Below are 18803 nucleotides of genomic sequence, written 5' to 3' on the forward strand. Positions count from 1 at the left end.
GTTTCTATAAAATTACATTTGTATGTAAATATACTTGAACTTATGACAACTCTTGCGTAAACTCTTCCCCCCTTCCAAACTTTTTCACTTCACTTCATGCTCAATATATTATTTCAAAGTGCTAAATTCATTAGGCACTGCTCATGACTACCGTAGTGCAAATAAATTATTAATGCCAGGCTACTATATACATATGTTGCCAACAAGAGCATACCAAGTTAATAATTCTCATTTCATTTGCGATACGGTTCTTGTGCCGTGTCATTTGCAAGAAGGTCAAAATTACATTGACTGACTCCTTTTGAATGAATGATGCTCGGCATACGAGTAAGTCAAAAGGAAAATTTAATTAGGAGCATACAATTTATGGGCAGTAATGAAAGCTTGGGATCAGAACTTCATGCCAGGAGCATTGTGGGAAAAGCAGGGTTCCACTTAAAACGCATTTATCACAACGAAAGATCAATTAACTTCTCAATGCGAGTTGATTGTAATGGTCCCACTCGCAATCAATCGAGTAGCGTTTGGATTAATTACAGGCCGTGAACAAAAGGAAGCTTTCGTAAGCTATTTCAAGCAGTTCTACCCTCCCCCACGCCAAAGGAAAAAGGGGAGGCAGATTAAATAACGGTTATTACATAGTCATTAACAAAGTTGGAATTAATTTCACCAACAGATGGAGACAACATCGCTTTTCCCTTTCCCATAGCCGGAAACGGTCATTTTAAAACGGTTATTAAAAATTGCGGTCCCGAGCTATTTGTCATTCATTACAGCAGGTAATTAATTCGATTTATTTCTCTCTCTCGGATTGTTGTCAGAATATTAGCGTTATATTGGTGTAAAAATACGACTGTGACTTTAAGTGCGTATGCAATGTAATTATGTTTATTCTATTTTTTTTATGTTGACTGTTAAATTTTGATAAAGATTAAATTTTGAAAAAGTAACTGAGTTTCAGTTACTTAACTCAGAAATAAATTTGTTAATATTCACAAATACTCAGTCTGAGAACTGAGAAGAGGCTTAGTTTGTCTCTTCTTCGCCGAGTATTTGAACCTTGTAGGAATAAACAGTACTCTGTATTCCACTCCGTGTGTAACAAGCAGTGATGTGCGTCTACGCGTAAACAACGATAGTCTACATTCTACACGTAGACTATTTCAAACACGTAGATTACGTTATCTGTGTAAACAACATGGTGAAAGGTGATAACTTAGCAAAGGGCGCCGTGGAATTTAAAGAAAATTATACTGCGTATCAGTTGCTGATGTGTGAGGAGAAATTTTCATGCTCTTGTTTCCAAATTCGAACAATTTCTCACCTAGGAAGAAACCTAATAGTATAGGAAATATTCTACTGCTTTATGGGGAAAAGACCACTTTTGCCTCACGACTGCCATCTGTTGTTGTTTTTTGCATACTATTTATCTTCTTCCATAGTTGATAATAGAAGAGAAGATAAATTTTGTTGTAAATACGGTTCTTTTAATTTCGTTAGGAATCAATATAGTTGAAAATGTCACTTTCCTTTCATGAAACCCTTGAAAATTAATTGTAATGCACTTTAGATTGTCTACGTAGTTTATGTAAACTACAACTCAATGCAATCTACGCGTAGATTATGTGTAGACAACGCATGTAGACGTAAACTCATAGTCTACGGCACATCACTGGTAACAAGTAGTTAAAAGAAAGACCATCTCATGTGTTGATAACAATAATATTCACATAAATGCAATGAAATATTAATCTATAAACTAAAGAGCATTGCTTGAGCCTACAGTCACAAACATATATGGATGACACAACACGAGCCCCACAGATTATTATGCTTGCTGTAGGATCTGACGCCAGAACATCACTAGCCTGCAGTCTAGTGTGTACTACGTGGAAGGGATCTTCACATGTGTATGTCTTCAGAAAATTCACCTCTTTGCTCCACAGAACAATATATATTTTACAATATGCTGTGTCTGTGTATTTTTGTTTATATACTATATAATATACTATAAACACACACACACACACACAGCTCATTCAATGAGATGGGCTCAATTTAGTACGGATATATTTCCTGAACTATACATCGTACGTGAATGATCTACATAACATTTGAAAAACGGAGCGCTCGCCTAACGAACAGCCATGTAGCAAAATGACTACTATTTCTCACAAGATTTTTTGAGTTCGTAAGTGAGTTCATTAAAACTGAGTCTGCCACTGTGGTGCATCGTGCGTTTCGTTTTCGTTTGGACATTGAATCTCCAACGAGAAAATGCATGTGTCATCAATTTGAGCAAACAGGCTGTCCTGGCGCTCCAGTTCTGGCTCCCGATATCACCTGATCTCACACCCTGTTAATCTCACATCCTAAATACCGTATCACAACAGCCTTAAACTCTTCTTCGCGCGTGGAACGAATTTTGTTACCGTCTAGATGTTACTCATGTGGGGGCAGAGGAACACATTGAACATTTGTAAACTTTATTGTGAATATAATCAAATGTAAGTTGAAACTTTAGGGCTTCCTCTTTCTAATGTTATGTAGATCGTTCACATGCGATGTATAGTTCAGAACATAGCCGAAGTATCGTTCAGGAAATAGCTGTACGAAATTCAGTCCATCTTTTTGGATCACACTGTGTATTATATATGGTCTACCCAAAAACGCGTCAGTCTAAGTACGTCCATATTGACCAATCTCTTGCTCTCTTCGTTGAATGATGAGGGAAGACGCACCTCACCAAGACGATGCCAGGAGTTACTTCCCCGCCAGGTGTTCATTCAGAAGCGGGAGGAACAGAAAAAGTCGAATCTCAGCCACAACACATCGAGTCTGATCTCCTTCCTCCCTTTTTTCCAATGCGGCTGAAGTTAATGAGACTATGAGTAAGTGCTAATGGACGAGGGAAGGTCTTAAATTAGTCGCAGGGGGGCGGAAAATGACAGGCATTCTAAGCTCACCTAGTGCATTTTGCCTCCTATTTACATTACACATGTGATTTTTTATGAACAAAAGCAATACAGAAATATTGGAAACAACCTAGGGAAGAATGTATCTACAGAAACCAACCAACCCTACAGAAAGTGAAAGTGTCCAACGCGCCTTGTACTTCATAGAGGACAATGCATTCAGTCGGTGGCAAGGAAACGTAGGAGTCAAGCAACAAGATTCAATAAAAGCCATAGTTCACAGACCGCAACCATGAATTTTGCAATTGCACTGGGCGTGTGGGAAACAGGAGAGCGACTATTATATCGGCCGCCTGGCCAGACCTGCAGACTTCAAGTCGGGAGGCGAAGTCCTTTGCGGGATATGTGAGCCAGCTTAGAAAGGGAAGGCGGTGTCGATCCTTTCATCAGGGCGAAGCTAAGGGAGTTGTCTCTTTCCGTCCCAGTCACGTTTTCAATTAATTACCCCTGGACGCCCACGGCTAGAGGCTAGCCAGGCTGCATATGGAGGGCGTTCAACTCTCTGACAACTTCTTTACACTAAAAGTCTGTGGTGATCGTATGTGTTACGGGCAACTCTGTCTTGTTTTCAGCTTTATCTTGGTGGTTCGAATAATGTGAGATAAAAATTGAAGTTCATCTCGACCTACAGTCTGCGAGATATAACTTTTTCTTTCTTTCCCGCGAAAAATATCGCGCCACTAGAAAACGCGGGAGCGGCAGAGCCAATCGGCGCGTTCAAAAAACGGATAACTGAATCCGATTGGCTGCTTCACTCACGTGCACAGCGTTACGTCAAAGTTTTTTGGCGGTAAGGGAATGTAGTTAAAGCTAGTGTATCATAGAGGTCTCCCTCTTTCTCTCTCTGTCTGTCTGGTATTGGAAATATTATTTTGGGCATTAGGTCACCTGGATATGCATCCTCAAAAATATGGACTCAGTAAATCCATTAAAATATTGGAATTTCATAAAGAATTCAGAATATTCAATGCTGGAAGGAGTAGGAATGACCTAAGGCTCCTATACACAAGAACAAATTTATCGTCCTTCAGTGGTTCCTCAGCAGCTGTATTAAAGGGTTTACAGAATACTCGATAAGGTTTCCTTTCGTATACTCTGTCCCGGGAATTTGTGAGGCAATGCCGCGCATAAGGGTAGAGAAGGGGAGAAAGTAAGTGGTCGGAGCAAAGCAGTGTTGCAAACCCTCGTTTACGTTCCCAAGCACTCACTTCCCTTATCACCGTTCATTGGTCGAGCCTCCTCGAGTGACTACTTGCGAAGATGACTTGTTCTCGTTCGCTTGCTCCAGAGATTCCAGGGACAGAGTATAGTTAAAATATGTGTTGCGTTACTGCTCTAGTAAATACAATATTGCAACACAAGCAAATGTTGTGTGTACACCATTCAGAAGGAGCTTAGCGCTATCGATTCAGGACCAGGAGGGTCTCTTTCAATCTTGGAGGCAGAACGCTCGCTGTCTGGTTCTGGTCGTCTATTTACTGGATGTTACCATGGTAAGGAGAAAAAGGTTTCTGTATGTTGGTCACGTGATTTCCTGTCTTTTGGTAGATTCGCTCTTATCTCCCGCGAACTTGCACCTTCTTCCTCGTCCTTCTTTTCGGAACCAAGTCCCTGCTGACGCCAGGAAAACGTGGACTGAAATTGAATTAACAAGAAAAGAAGGGGGAATCAGCAGGAGGTAGGATCCCCACGGAAAGTGGAAGGCGAAGAAGAAATCCCCAGAAAGGTTGAAGGCTCACTTCTGCTGTCAGATGTTCGGAAGGGGTCGACGAGGTAAGTTCTTCAATTTTTGCCCCATCCTCCCCCTTTTTTTTTCCTTGACGTGGAAATCGCCACTCGTTGTGATCAGCCTCTCTGTTGCTGTTGTCACGGTGTAAGATGGGTTCTTGGCGTTCTTTGGCGTGAGGAGAATAGCCGAAGAACAAAAGCTTCCGCCGATTTTGCTTCATCTTGACATGGTTCCCTAGAGACTTCCTCCATGAATTTATCAATAAAGCATATATTCTCTATGATTATTATTATTCCTTTAAAAAGTATACAGTAAAACCTGTATATCCCGGAACATGATGGTTCCGAGCAAACTTTTCCGTCTTAACAGTTTTCCTTCTTATACAGGGTTGACTTTAAATACAGTATAGAGCGCTGAAGGAAATAATGGAAAGACAGATTTACATTTCGCATTACTTATAATGTAGAGTACTAATGCATGTACGTGCATGAATAATAATGCAATACATTCATCAATTTCGCCATATCATCACTCATCCCAATCTCCGCAAATTAGCAAAAAGTGGCACAAAAAGCGAAGTAAAATGGACACTCGCAAACATCCATGCCCATGCCAGGATTCGAACCCGGGACCCCTGGCGTCGTAGTACCATGTGCATAGAGGGAAAGAGAAAGATTGAAAGATGGAATAAGAGAAAGAGAGGTGAAGAAAGATTGAGATAAAAGTGAAGAAAAAGAAACAAAGAGAGATAACAAGAAAAATAGAAAGATGACGAAAGAACAGAGAAGAAATAGACAAAGAAAGGTGGAGAAAGAGGGTAAGAGATGAAAGAAAGAAACGGAATCGTAACAGCCATGAGTATTGTAGCGCATTCTTTCATATCGACAATGTTACCGATAAGCGAGTGGCAACAGAGGCGTGTTAGTATGTTACAAACAGTATTTGTTTTTTTGTTTCTTTTTTGTGATTGTGTATGAATTTGTATGCTTGGGTTTCTTCCATGGTTCTGTGTAGCTTATAAGAGCCAATAAGGTTTGAACTTTCAGCCCTCCCCCATGCGACGCGGGAGGAAGTATAAATATAGCCTGTGTCAGAGGACAGGGAGAGTGTGTTTTTGAACTGGATAGCAGAAGGGAGAGCGATCTTCGGGCTCCAGTGGCCTCCCTTGAGAAAAAGCATCCCGAGGCAGTTCTGCCGATGCTCAGCTTTCCACTTGGCAGTTCTGCCGTGGGGCTCACATTAGAGGAATGTAAATAATGTAACTTAGAGAATTATTGGAAGAATCCGAGCCTTGTTTTGTTAAATTGTAAATAAATGTATAAAGCCCATTTCTGCGAGTTTTCAGCAATCACCCTGCTACATTAATTCAGTAAGTTCTTGCCTGTGATTGATTCTTTGGTTCCGAGCGCTCTGGTGAGGAACGGGAAGGGAACCCAGGACTAACGAGCATATTTAGTTGTTTATTTGGGTTTTTCCTGCCAGAAGCGGCCCGGGTAAGGGTGGAGTGTTGCGGAACAAAGAATTATTGGGGTCTCGTCCTTGGATTTTTTGTGTGAAAGGACACAGGCAACGAAAGGGAAACTGTTGCTGTAAAAGGGTCGAAATGTTGACAAGGGCTCAATCTGCGTTGTCGTCCGTTAATGGGGAAACGAGTTCGACGCGAACAATGGGTACAGAAAATAATGCAAGAGTAACAAACAGGCCGAGGATTCTTCCAGACGACATTAGAGTACAGTTACCGACTTTTAATGGGGAAACGAAAGGGATGGAAGTTTATAGCTTTTTGGATGAACTGGATGCATACAGGGATCTTTTGGGCATAAATGAAGAGGAATTATTGCTTTATCATCTTCCGTTAGCGTTGAAAGGAGAGGCGAAGGAATTCTTTCATTTTGCAAGCCCGTTTGAAGGATATGTGCAATTCAGGGATTTGTTTCTCAAGAATTTTCATGGGTTGGATCACGAACGGGAATTAGAGCGATTCTTGGATTCTCGCTTTCAGCTAAAGAGCGAGTCATTGGCAGTCTATATTCGCAAGATAGATAGATGGTTCGAGAGGGCAAAATCCACCGCTACAGTCGAAGAGAAGGTTAATTTTATTCGGCGTAAATGTAAACCTGTGTATCGTGAGAGATTGAGATGTCAGAATTTCAACAGCATGAAAGAGCTTCACGCGTATGCTTTGAATCTGCAGGGAGAGATGTTGGAAAACGCTACATTTCCTCAGTATGAGACAGAACAGGAAATCATTAACTTTGCCTTGAGAGGCGCCACACCTCCTCAGTCCGAGGGACTGGTGGCCATTAGAGGGGTGAGAACCGCCGCGGGCGAGGATCTATTACATGTTCTGGATCCTGCCAAATATTCTAGGTTAGGGAAGGAACCCCCTGCTGTTTCGAGGGAGACAAAAGCGACTACTGACCACCCAAGAATGTCTGGCAAAGAACGCAAGTGTTACGTTTGTCAATCAACTGCACATCTGGCAAGTTTTCACAAAGCTGCAAGGAGAGATAATGTTTCAGAGTCAAGAGAACGTAATGGTCAGGGCGTGACAGTGAGACGCGCCTGTAATTCGACAAAAGTAAAGATGTCAAATAGTAAAAGTCAGGAACCTTTCGTTTTTGGAGAAATAAATGGAATTCAGATCCCTATGTATATGGATACCGGCGCTAATATATCCTGCATGAGTTTGTCTTTATTTCGGAAATTGGAAAGAAAGGGGGCGAAATTACGTCAGAACAAGTTGAATGTACAGTTAGCTGAAGGGATAACAAGAACTGTGGGACATGTCTTTTTTAATGTTACTTTCTATGGTCAACGGGTCCGAGAGAAATTCTTTGTTTTGAAGAATCCCCAGAATGACCTGATCGCCGGTAGAAGTTTTATGGCGAGGGCGAAGATTTTAATTGCACCCGCGTTGAACGGTTGGGCTTTTCTGAATGAAAGGGACGATATTAATATTATTCCTTTTGATACAATTAGGAAGAAAGAGAAGAAAACTAGTAACCTCCTGTCTTCCACTGTCATTCACGTAGAAGAGAACCGCGACAAAGAAGTGTTGCAAACCCCCAGAACCGAAAAAGTCAGGAAAAATAAAAGGTTATCGGCGGGGAAAGAAAAAGAAGATCATATTCCGATTAGCGACCTGAAGGATGTGAATGAGAAATTCAGGAAGTTTCAGGAAAAGAGGAAGAGAAAGAACCCTACTTGTCGGGGAAGAGAGGACTCTGGTTCGAGTCCCGGTACTTCGGCTGCGCAGAGAACGGAACGAGAGAAAGTAACCTTAGTGGACATTAAGGAGGATGTAATGTCACTTGCTACTTCGGATGATGGACGGAACAGCGAAGATGAAGAATTGTATTGCTCTGTTTTCTTCAAGCGTCTTTTGAGAGACAACCCTGACACCGCTTCTGTTGAACTACTTGGTGATGTAACACCTGAGCCTCGGGGCGAAATCAACAATTTCACTCAATCAGCAATAGAACCTAATGCAAAGAAGTTGGAAGTAAACGAAATAACAACCGGCAATATAAACTTGGAAGATAAGCGATTATGGGCAAGAGAGCAACGGAAGGACCCATATTTGTCTTTGTTAATTGCGTGCCTTAAGGGAAAGGAAGTTCAATTGGATGAGAAATTGAACAAGAAAGTTTTCGATTTTCATCTGAGCACTTCTTATCTGGATGAAGGTGGAATTCTCTACAGAAACATAGAAGAAGGGAAGGGGATGTTTCCCGTGTTTGGACAGCAGCAAAAGATTTGGACACCGGATTCGTTGAAACCGGAAGTGCTGCGAATATCCCATGACGAAGTTCACGCCGCACATCCAGGGGCAGCTAAGACTCTGTTCAAGATTTTGGAACAGTTTATTTGGAAAAATGTTTACTCTGATGTTAGAGATTACTGCAGATCATGCCTCACCTGTTTGAGATACAATCCAGATTCTTGTAAAAAGATGGGATTCATGAGAAGTCGCAATCAGCCACGCCCAGGAACGAAATTGTACGGAGATTTGTTTGGACCATTTCCGACCAGTTCTAGGGGGCGTTATCGCTACGTATTTCTCATTGAAGATTCTTTCACAAGACAGATATTTTTGGCACCCTTGACAACAGTGACAGCTAGGACAATTTCCAATGCATTACTGAAATATTGTCACCTTTACGGCTTTCCATCGATATTTACCAGTGATAATCTAGGTGTGTTTCGTAGCCGCCTGTTTCACCAAGTACTGAAAACCATCAACTGCAAACCCGTGTACATTAATTACTCCATACCGCCCACAAGCAGATATCGCAGAAGCAGCAATTGAGACAGTAAAGAGAGCGATAGCCAAGTTTTGCACAGAACACAGCAGGTGGTCAGAAAACTTGGATTCGATCGCATTAGCAGTGAACAACCAGGTCAAAAGATGCCCGAAGCGTGACGTACGGTTTCTGGTGGAAACGAAAGGCGCCGAAAAGAACGGTCAGCTGACCCAGAGACACCCCATGGAGCTTCTGGGGAAACAGCTGGGTAGACCACAACAAACCAGTCTTCTCTCCTTTGCCGATCCCTTACAAAATAGTTTCTTTAAAGGGACAGTTCTAATTGAAATCTCCATTAGTTAAAAGTTTCTTTTTATTCGGAGGCACATATTTTCTCGCAAGTGTTTGAACTTGCTGTAGTAATTAAGCAGAAAAGTGCCGTGAATTCACGTGCTGGACAGTACTCCTACCCTAGGAGTGGATGGAGAGAGGTTCGATCCCAGAACCTCACAAGAAGGAAGCCGCCTGGACGAGGACGTCCTTGCCATGGATGTCAAACAGCCCACACTTGGAAATGGACTTCACGACGATGAATTAGGATGTCACCGGTTCCAGAGATCACAGGATGTAGTGAGGAACATTCGGAGAGACTTATTCCGGAAAGTGTAAAGTCAGTGAAGTGTAGTGAAGTGGACGGTGTTAGTGTTTTTTTTTATTTCAGGCAAACCTCACCAGGACATTGGACACACAGACTTACCTGGGTAAGCTCTTTTTTTTTCGGTGAGGGGAGTATAATACTGTTACAAACAGTATTTGTTTTTTTGTTTCTTTTTTGTGATTGTGTATGAATTTGTAAGCTTGGGTTTCTTCCATGGTTCTGTGTAGCTTATAAGAGCCAATAAGGTTTGAACTTTCAGCCCTCCCCCATGCGACGCGGGAGGAAGTATAAATATAGCCTGTGTCAGAGGACAGGGAGAGTGTGTTTTTGAACTGGATAGCAGAAGGGAGAGCGATCTTCGGGCTCCAGTGGCCTCCCTTGAGAAAAAGCATCCCGAGGCAGTTCTGCCGATGCTCAGCTTTCCACTTGGCAGTTCTGCCGTGGGGCTCACATTAGAGGAATGTAAATAATGTAACTTAGAGAATTATTGGAAGAATCCGAGCCTTGTTTTGTTAAATTGTAAATAAATGTATAAAGCCCATTTCTGCGAGTTTTCAGCAATCACCCTGCTACATTAATTCAGTAAGTTCTTGCCTGTGATTGATTCTTTGGTTCCGAGCGCTCTGGTGAGGAACGGGATGGGAACCCAGGACTAACGAGCCTATTTAGTTGTTTATTTGGGTTTTTCCTGCCAGAAGCGGCCCGGTAAGGGTGGAGTGTTGCGGAACAAGTATTGCATTGTTTTCTTGCAAGGGAAAAAAATAAAGGAAGAAATTTCCGTCTTACTGAGAGTAAAAACATCTCGTTGGTCTTTAAATGGTGTTCCGTTTCCGTCTTAAGGAGGTCATTTTCAGGTATAAAATCGGTCCGATCTGGGGACTTTTTTCCCATTTTTACAGGTTTCCTTCTTATACAGGTTCCGGGATATGCAGTTTTTACTGTATTTTGTTAACATCCAGTTATTTCATAAAGCTAATCGATTAAAGAAGATTGATCAATGCATGTGTAGCGTGTTACATTGTAACCACCATTAAGATCAAATCAAATGGGTTCGATATGTCTACCTGGATGTACCATCCCAGGAGAGCAGATTTGGTTTCCTGCATAAAGTTGCTATCCCAGTGCCTTCAAGTTTCTATAAAATTACATTTGTATGTAAATATACTTGAACTTATGACAACTCTTGCGTAAACTCTTCCCCCCTTCCAAACTTTTTCACTTCACTTCATGCTCAATATATTATTTCAAAGTGCTAAATTCATTAGGCACTGCTCATGACTACCGTAGTGCAAATAAATTATTAATGCCAGGCTACTATATACATATGTTGCCAACAAGAGCATACCAAGTTAATAATTCTCATTTCATTTGCGATACGGTTCTTGTGCCGTGTCATTTGCAAGAAGGTCAAAATTACATTGACTGACTCCTTTTGAATGAATGATGCTCGGCATACGAGTAAGTCAAAAGGAAAATTTAATTAGGAGCATACAATTTATGGGCAGTAATGAAAGCTTGGGATCAGAACTTCATGCCAGGAGCATTGTGGGAAAAGCAGGGTTCCACTTAAAACGCATTTATCACAACGAAAGATCAATTAACTTCTCAATGCGAGTTGATTGTAATGGTCCCACTCGCAATCAATCGAGTAGCGTTTGGATTAATTACAGGCCGTGAACAAAAGGAAGCTTTCGTAAGCTATTTCAAGCAGTTCTACCCTCCCCCACGCCAAAGGAAAAAGGGGAGGCAGATTAAATAACGGTTATTACATAGTCATTAACAAAGTTGGAATTAATTTCACCAACAGATGGAGACAACATCGCTTTTCCCTTTCCCATAGCCGGAAACGGTCATTTTAAAACGGTTATTAAAAATTGCGGTCCCGAGCTATTTGTCATTCATTACAGCAGGTAATTAATTCGATTTATTTCTCTCTCTCGGATTGTTGTCAGAATATTAGCGTTATATTGGTGTAAAAATACGACTGTGACTTTAAGTGCGTATGCAATGTAATTATGTTTATTCTATTTTTTTTATGTTGACTGTTAAATTTTGATAAAGATTAAATTTTGAAAAAGTAACTGAGTTTCAGTTACTTAACTCAGAAATAAATTTGTTAATATTCACAAATACTCAGTCTGAGAACTGAGAAGAGGCTTAGTTTGTCTCTTCTTCGCCGAGTATTTGAACCTTGTAGGAATAAACAGTACTCTGTATTCCACTCCGTGTGTAACAAGCAGTGATGTGCGTCTACGCGTAAACAACGATAGTCTACATTCTACACGTAGACTATTTCAAACACGTAGATTACGTTATCTGTGTAAACAACATGGTGAAAGGTGATAACTTAGCAAAGGGCGCCGTGGAATTTAAAGAAAATTATACTGCGTATCAGTTGCTGATGTGTGAGGAGAAATTTTCATGCTCTTGTTTCCAAATTCGAACAATTTCTCACCTAGGAAGAAACCTAATAGTATAGGAAATATTCTACTGCTTTATGGGGAAAAGACCACTTTTGCCTCACGACTGCCATCTGTTGTTGTTTTTTGCATACTATTTATCTTCTTCCATAGTTGATAATAGAAGAGAAGATAAATTTTGTTGTAAATACGGTTCTTTTAATTTCGTTAGGAATCAATATAGTTGAAAATGTCACTTTCCTTTCATGAAACCCTTGAAAATTAATTGTAATGCACTTTAGATTGTCTACGTAGTTTATGTAAACTACAACTCAATGCAATCTACGCGTAGATTATGTGTAGACAACGCATGTAGACGTAAACTCATAGTCTACGGCACATCACTGGTAACAAGTAGTTAAAAGAAAGACCATCTCATGTGTTGATAACAATAATATTCACATAAATGCAATGAAATATTAATCTATAAACTAAAGAGCATTGCTTGAGCCTACAGTCACAAACATATATGGATGACACAACACGAGCCCCACAGATTATTATGCTTGCTGTAGGATCTGACGCCAGAACATCACTAGCCTGCAGTCTAGTGTGTACTACGTGGAAGGGATCTTCACATGTGTATGTCTTCAGAAAATTCACCTCTTTGCTCCACAGAACAATATATATTTTACAATATGCTGTGTCTGTGTATTTTTGTTTATATACTATATAATATACTATAAACACACACACACACACACAGCTCATTCAATGAGATGGGCTCAATTTAGTACGGATATATTTCCTGAACTATACATCGTACGTGAATGATCTACATAACATTTGAAAAACGGAGCGCTCGCCTAACGAACAGCCATGTAGCAAAATGACTACTATTTCTCACAAGATTTTTTGAGTTCGTAAGTGAGTTCATTAAAACTGAGTCTGCCACTGTGGTGCATCGTGCGTTTCGTTTTCGTTTGGACATTGAATCTCCAACGAGAAAATGCATGTGTCATCAATTTGAGCAAACAGGCTGTCCTGGCGCTCCAGTTCTGGCTCCCGATATCACCTGATCTCACACCCTGTTAATCTCACATCCTAAATACCGTATCACAACAGCCTTAAACTCTTCTTCGCGCGTGGAACGAATTTTGTTACCGTCTAGATGTTACTCATGTGGGGGCAGAGGAACACATTGAACATTTGTAAACTTTATTGTGAATATAATCAAATGTAAGTTGAAACTTTAGGGCTTCCTCTTTCTAATGTTATGTAGATCGTTCACATGCGATGTATAGTTCAGAACATAGCCGAAGTATCGTTCAGGAAATAGCTGTACGAAATTCAGTCCATCTTTTTGGATCACACTGTGTATTATATATGGTCTACCCAAAAACGCGTCAGTCTAAGTACGTCCATATTGACCAATCTCTTGCTCTCTTCGTTGAATGATGAGGGAAGACGCACCTCACCAAGACGATGCCAGGAGTTACTTCCCCGCCAGGTGTTCATTCAGAAGCGGGAGGAACAGAAAAAGTCGAATCTCAGCCACAACACATCGAGTCTGATCTCCTTCCTCCCTTTTTTCCAATGCGGCTGAAGTTAATGAGACTATGAGTAAGTGCTAATGGACGAGGGAAGGTCTTAAATTAGTCGCAGGGGGGCGGAAAAGAGCTGCTTCCTCTTTGGCACGTTGCTCTGGCTTAGGAGGAGGGGGAGGGAATATTAGTGGGGTGAGCTCGCATACCGCAGGTTTTTTGGCAGAGGGAGGCATCACGTCCCCTGCTTGACATGTGGGACGTCACGAATTGAGTCAATGATACCGTGCAAACAGACGGCTGTTTCCAGCTACAATGAACCGGAAGTTCGACAAAACTACTCAAGTGAGGAGCTGATGGAGTTTGGATGTGGCACTGAAATGAAAGGAACGGAAAAAAATTCCCTCCAAGTAAAATACATGTCTCTTTCTCTCTGTTTCTGTTATTTGACGCTACTTTATCCCCCTATTTAAAAGTTATAGATTTCTTAATGAAGGGCCGCGGTAGCTCAGTCGTTATGGCGTCTGACTACCATGCGGGTTCGATCCTCGGCGGGGGAAGAACCGGGATTTTTTCCACCTGTTCAAGCGGCTCTGGCGGCCACCCAGCGTCGTAAAAGTGGGTACCTGGAGGAAACTCTGGGTAAGTAAAGGCGGCCAGGGGCTGATCACATCTATCCAACTTAGGCCGTTATGAAGAAAGTGTGATGCATTAACTCCACACCCCCTATACGCCTTCATGACATGGTGCAAAGCACCTTACTTTTTGATTTCTTAATGAACTACTGGCGACCTCTGCAGCGGAGTGGTTAGCACAGCGCTCTTCGATGCCATATCTCCCGGGTTCGATTCCTGTGCCTCTGCATAGGCGTTCTTTGTGAGTGTATCTTCATCATTCATTCAATCAATGTCCAGATGAAATAACAGTTGAAATTGATCGTACACAAACCTAACCTACCCATCTTTCTGTACGATAAATTCAAACTCTAATTTCATCTGAGTAATGACTGAAAAATTTAGCCAGATGTCGGGCACACCTGGTACTACCCTCTGGCATGACCAGTGTTGCCAGTGCGCCTCATAATTTCGAAAAAAAACATGCTTTTTAAGAATATGCCACAATTAACCCCATAAAATCATCTGTAATGCATAAAATATAAAGATATATCGTGCTTTTATCAATTGGGCAAATACCCACCCACATAGACCATACACATCGACATTTTTTGCAAGCAACTCCACAGCTGTCTTTTATCCACGTTTATTTTACTAAGCACAAACATTTTTTCACACCTTTGTAAATTGAACGCACATTTAAGGTTCCTGTAGAGCATGATTTTCTTGTTTAGCGTTTCAAAAATATCCACATAAACAAAGTTAATACCAACGTACGCAGTGGCGGCGATTGGGTTCCAAAACTGGGAGGAGGCAAGGTGCCGAAACTAGGGGAAAGGGGCAGTTTACTTTCTCTCGGTAGATAAGGTTTAGCATAGTGCTGCAGCAAAAGTTGCAAAAAGTGGGTGGGCAACTGCCCCCTGTTTTCGGACACCCTATATTTGAGAGAACTCAATAGATGGCATTTGCTCTCTTTACATTTTTTGCAATTCAAAATATTGTTAAAAACTGTATATAAAAAAAAGACAAATGCTTCCCTTAATATCTCAGGAAAGATTTTTAGTGACGTAATCGGAAACTTTTCTTGTTTTTGGTTTTCCTCGGAAGATTGCACGTCACATGGCAAACTTCTGCAGCAAGTTCCTCACTTGAGGAGAGAAAATATCAGGCCATCTAAAAACTCAAGCATGAAGGCTGGAAACTTCCAGCGCGTTGCGAAAGAAGATACTTCGGCATCTTCTTTCACGCTGGCGGTTTCCCTGCAACGGTCACTGGAGAAGTTAATTAAGATGAGAAGACAAAAGTAGACTCGGAGAGGTCGGAGCGTTGCCACCCCTTCGTCTGCAGCATCCTCTCTGAGGAGCTGCATAAGCCCAAATAACTATTTCGTTACCAAGAACTAAGAATCTATAACGCATTGCTTTTTCATATTAATGTCAACTCTCCAAGTTATTATTACTTTTAATCAATGATTTCACTTGGGCATTTGAAACATGACGGTGGGAGATGTCATCATTCAGGAAAGGAGGACAGTAAGTAGTGTGTACACAGATATCAAGTCAGAAAGTCAGTGTCGGAAACTAACCTGCAATCCATGGAAAAGAACAGGAGGTTTATGGAAACTGGCAATGACCCGCATCAGAAAAAGCACCCCTGTCTTTCATTGAGAAAGTTCTTTCTAATATTCTTCACGAAAACAGCGCACACTATTGCACTGCATCGAAATTCAAACCAGCGCCTACTAATGCTCTCCATAAATTAGAAAATGATCATAGTATTTCCGTTATGTATACTTTTCAGGTGTCGTGTCGTTTGCGCCGAGGGTTCTTATCGGTTAATTTCCGCCATGACATATGTCAAGACCATCCTTGGCTGGTTTTCCCACAATCCAGAGTGTCATCACCGCCGCGCGCACTTGTGTTTATGGGCACATTGTGCATAGTGCATAAAGTGGACTTAAAACATAAAATCAAACGTATGTCTATGACGTTGCACAGCTGTGTTTACACTGAAATCCTATCCACAGCTGTGTTTACCTATCCACAGAGTCAAATATGACTTTTCTTTACTTATTTCAAAAGACGTTACACAGGATTACTTGTATCAATTTTATTCCACAACACAAAATACATAAATCAGCATCAGCCTATTAATTATTAATCATTTATCGTTAATCGTCAAAAAAACATTGTAAATACAGTGTTATTTTTTGCAATCATTATATAAGTAATAGCTACGTATATATAAACACAATTTTTGATACACTTGGACAAGAACAGTACAAACGTTATTTGAATTCTTGTAGGTATGCAAATGCTCGAAGGCATCCTCGAAGATCACCTCAGCTTCTGTACTTCGAAAGAACACACTCAACACATTTGTCCATTTCGATGTATTGATATTTCATATTCTCAGCCATTTTATCGTCTGTTACAAGTCTCAGTTTTACATAAATACTAATTTCCCAATGTAGATCCCTCATATATACTTTCATATTACATTCATTTACCAATCACCTTCCTTTTCAATCGAAGATAAACACAGCTGGAGCTGGGCAACGTCATAAACACACATGCGCGCGGCGGTAATGAAACTCTGGATTGTGGGAAAACCCACCAAGGAAAGTCTTGACATATGTCACGGCGGAAATGAACCGATAAGAACCCTCGGCGCAAATGACTCTGCGCAAGCGACACGGACTCTACTTTTCATACTTTATCGTGGAATTCAAACAATAATTGCATTGAAGCATTAGCGTTTATAAACTTATTCACCCGTCATTTAGTGATTTAATTTTTTTTCTTATAATCAGAAACTTTCGATTTAGCGTTACTCAACGCTACAATACAATCGAGACTATAATCGAGTCAATCCTGCTTAGCTCAGGCGGGAAAACCTGTTCCTTATATTTAGCATAGACAGTAGCTATGCACATCATTTTCAGTTCGCGTGTTTTACGCCAGAGGCCTGAGTGAATCAGAAGCTTGTGACGGTTTTCCTTGTTGGTGAGCGTCTTGTTATTTGCTACTATTAGCGATTGAAACTTTTTTAAATCTTAGAATCAGAAACGCTACAATGCAGACAAGAATCGGGTCAATGCTCGCTTGTAGCATCACAAATCTCCAAGGAATATTCATAGGATATAATATACTGATGTCCATTTTACGTCCATATGAGCTCCCGCCCTGGATTTTCAGAGGAAAACTCGTGTGGTCATTGTCTGTGTCACAGCGAGTCACGCATGCATGCGCAAGTGCACGTGAAGGTGCATTGTGTCTCGCTAGATGATGCAAGTTTGAATTCAGGAAGTTGCGATACATGGCAGTGAAGAACAAGCTCTCTATACTCTGTTTATCATGGAAATACGTGTGAATATAAGATATTTTTCGGATGTTAGACGTGCGAGTGTGTTTTGTGAGTGTGTGTGAGTTATGGTGCGTTCGTGAATGGTGTGTGTGTGTGTGTGTGTGTGTGTGAGTTTGTTTGCGTCCGTGAGTGGTGGGGGTTTGTGTTTATGTGTGTGTGTTTGTTAGTGTGTATGCAAGTGTGTGTGAGACAGAGATAGGAGTGCATGTTACAAATATATGTGTACACAAATCTATGAAATCCCCTTAGCTTCGCAAAAGTTTTTTTTTACTAATGCTGAGTATTTTCTCATATACATGCGATTTCTTAAGGATTTATATATAATTCAGTCCAGGAGACGTCTATTTTATGACTGAATGGTGTCCTAATAAAGTCATAAAATAATCATCATAATAATTAATAATAAACTTCCCTGTTATATCCATATAATACCTTATAATGTCCAGATAATATCCAAATGTAGTCTAAATAATGTACTTTTCGCATCCATACGATATCCAAAGTACGTACAAAATATGTCTAAATCAAAGCATATATGTCCAGAAAACGTCCTACTTGATGTCCAAAACATGTCCAAAAGTGATCCGGAAACGTCCATAACATATCCATTTCTGGATATCCCTTGGATATCACGTATCCGGACAAATGGATATCCAGGGGACATCCAATTGATATCTATTGGATATTCCAGGATATCTATTGGATATCCAGAATTTTCTACCTGAATATTCAAGAGATATCCAATGGATGTATTTTGGACATTTGTGTGTTTCTGCCTTACACTTGTCACCCAGCTCTTCTCTAACGAAATGTTGTATCGCAGTGTGTTGATACGATGACCAGTCCGACGAAATTTCTTCAACGGGTTGCTTTTTGTGGAAGAAACGGGACTAAGTATCTTTTCTGGACGAAAGGAGTGGGAGGAAGGAGTCTTGAGACCCGATTAAAACAGTTAAGAACCTTAAGGAGGATCCTGAAGGAGGACAAAGACTTTTTCTTGAGAGTTCATTAAGGAACGGTTCTCGAATCCTCCCCTTCCAGAAAACTCTGACAAAGTTTTTTCACAACGAGTTCTGAATATTTTGGCGATGTGAAGAAAGAAACTTGTTTCGAAGTTTTAAGGTGATGTTCGCGTTTCCGTACCTTAAGTAGGCAGTATATAGGGTAGATATCTGCTTTATTACTGTTCTGTTAACAGTTCTGTCAAGTACTGTGACAAAAAGTGTTGAAGTACGGATAAAATTGTCTTAGTTCTTAATGAGAGACAATCC

The sequence above is a fragment of the Lepisma saccharinum genome, chromosome 4 (genome assembly GCF_977018435.1).
Source record: "Lepisma saccharinum chromosome 4, izLepSacc3.1, whole genome shotgun sequence".
NCBI classification, from domain to species: domain Eukaryota; kingdom Metazoa; phylum Arthropoda; class Insecta; order Zygentoma; family Lepismatidae; genus Lepisma; species Lepisma saccharinum.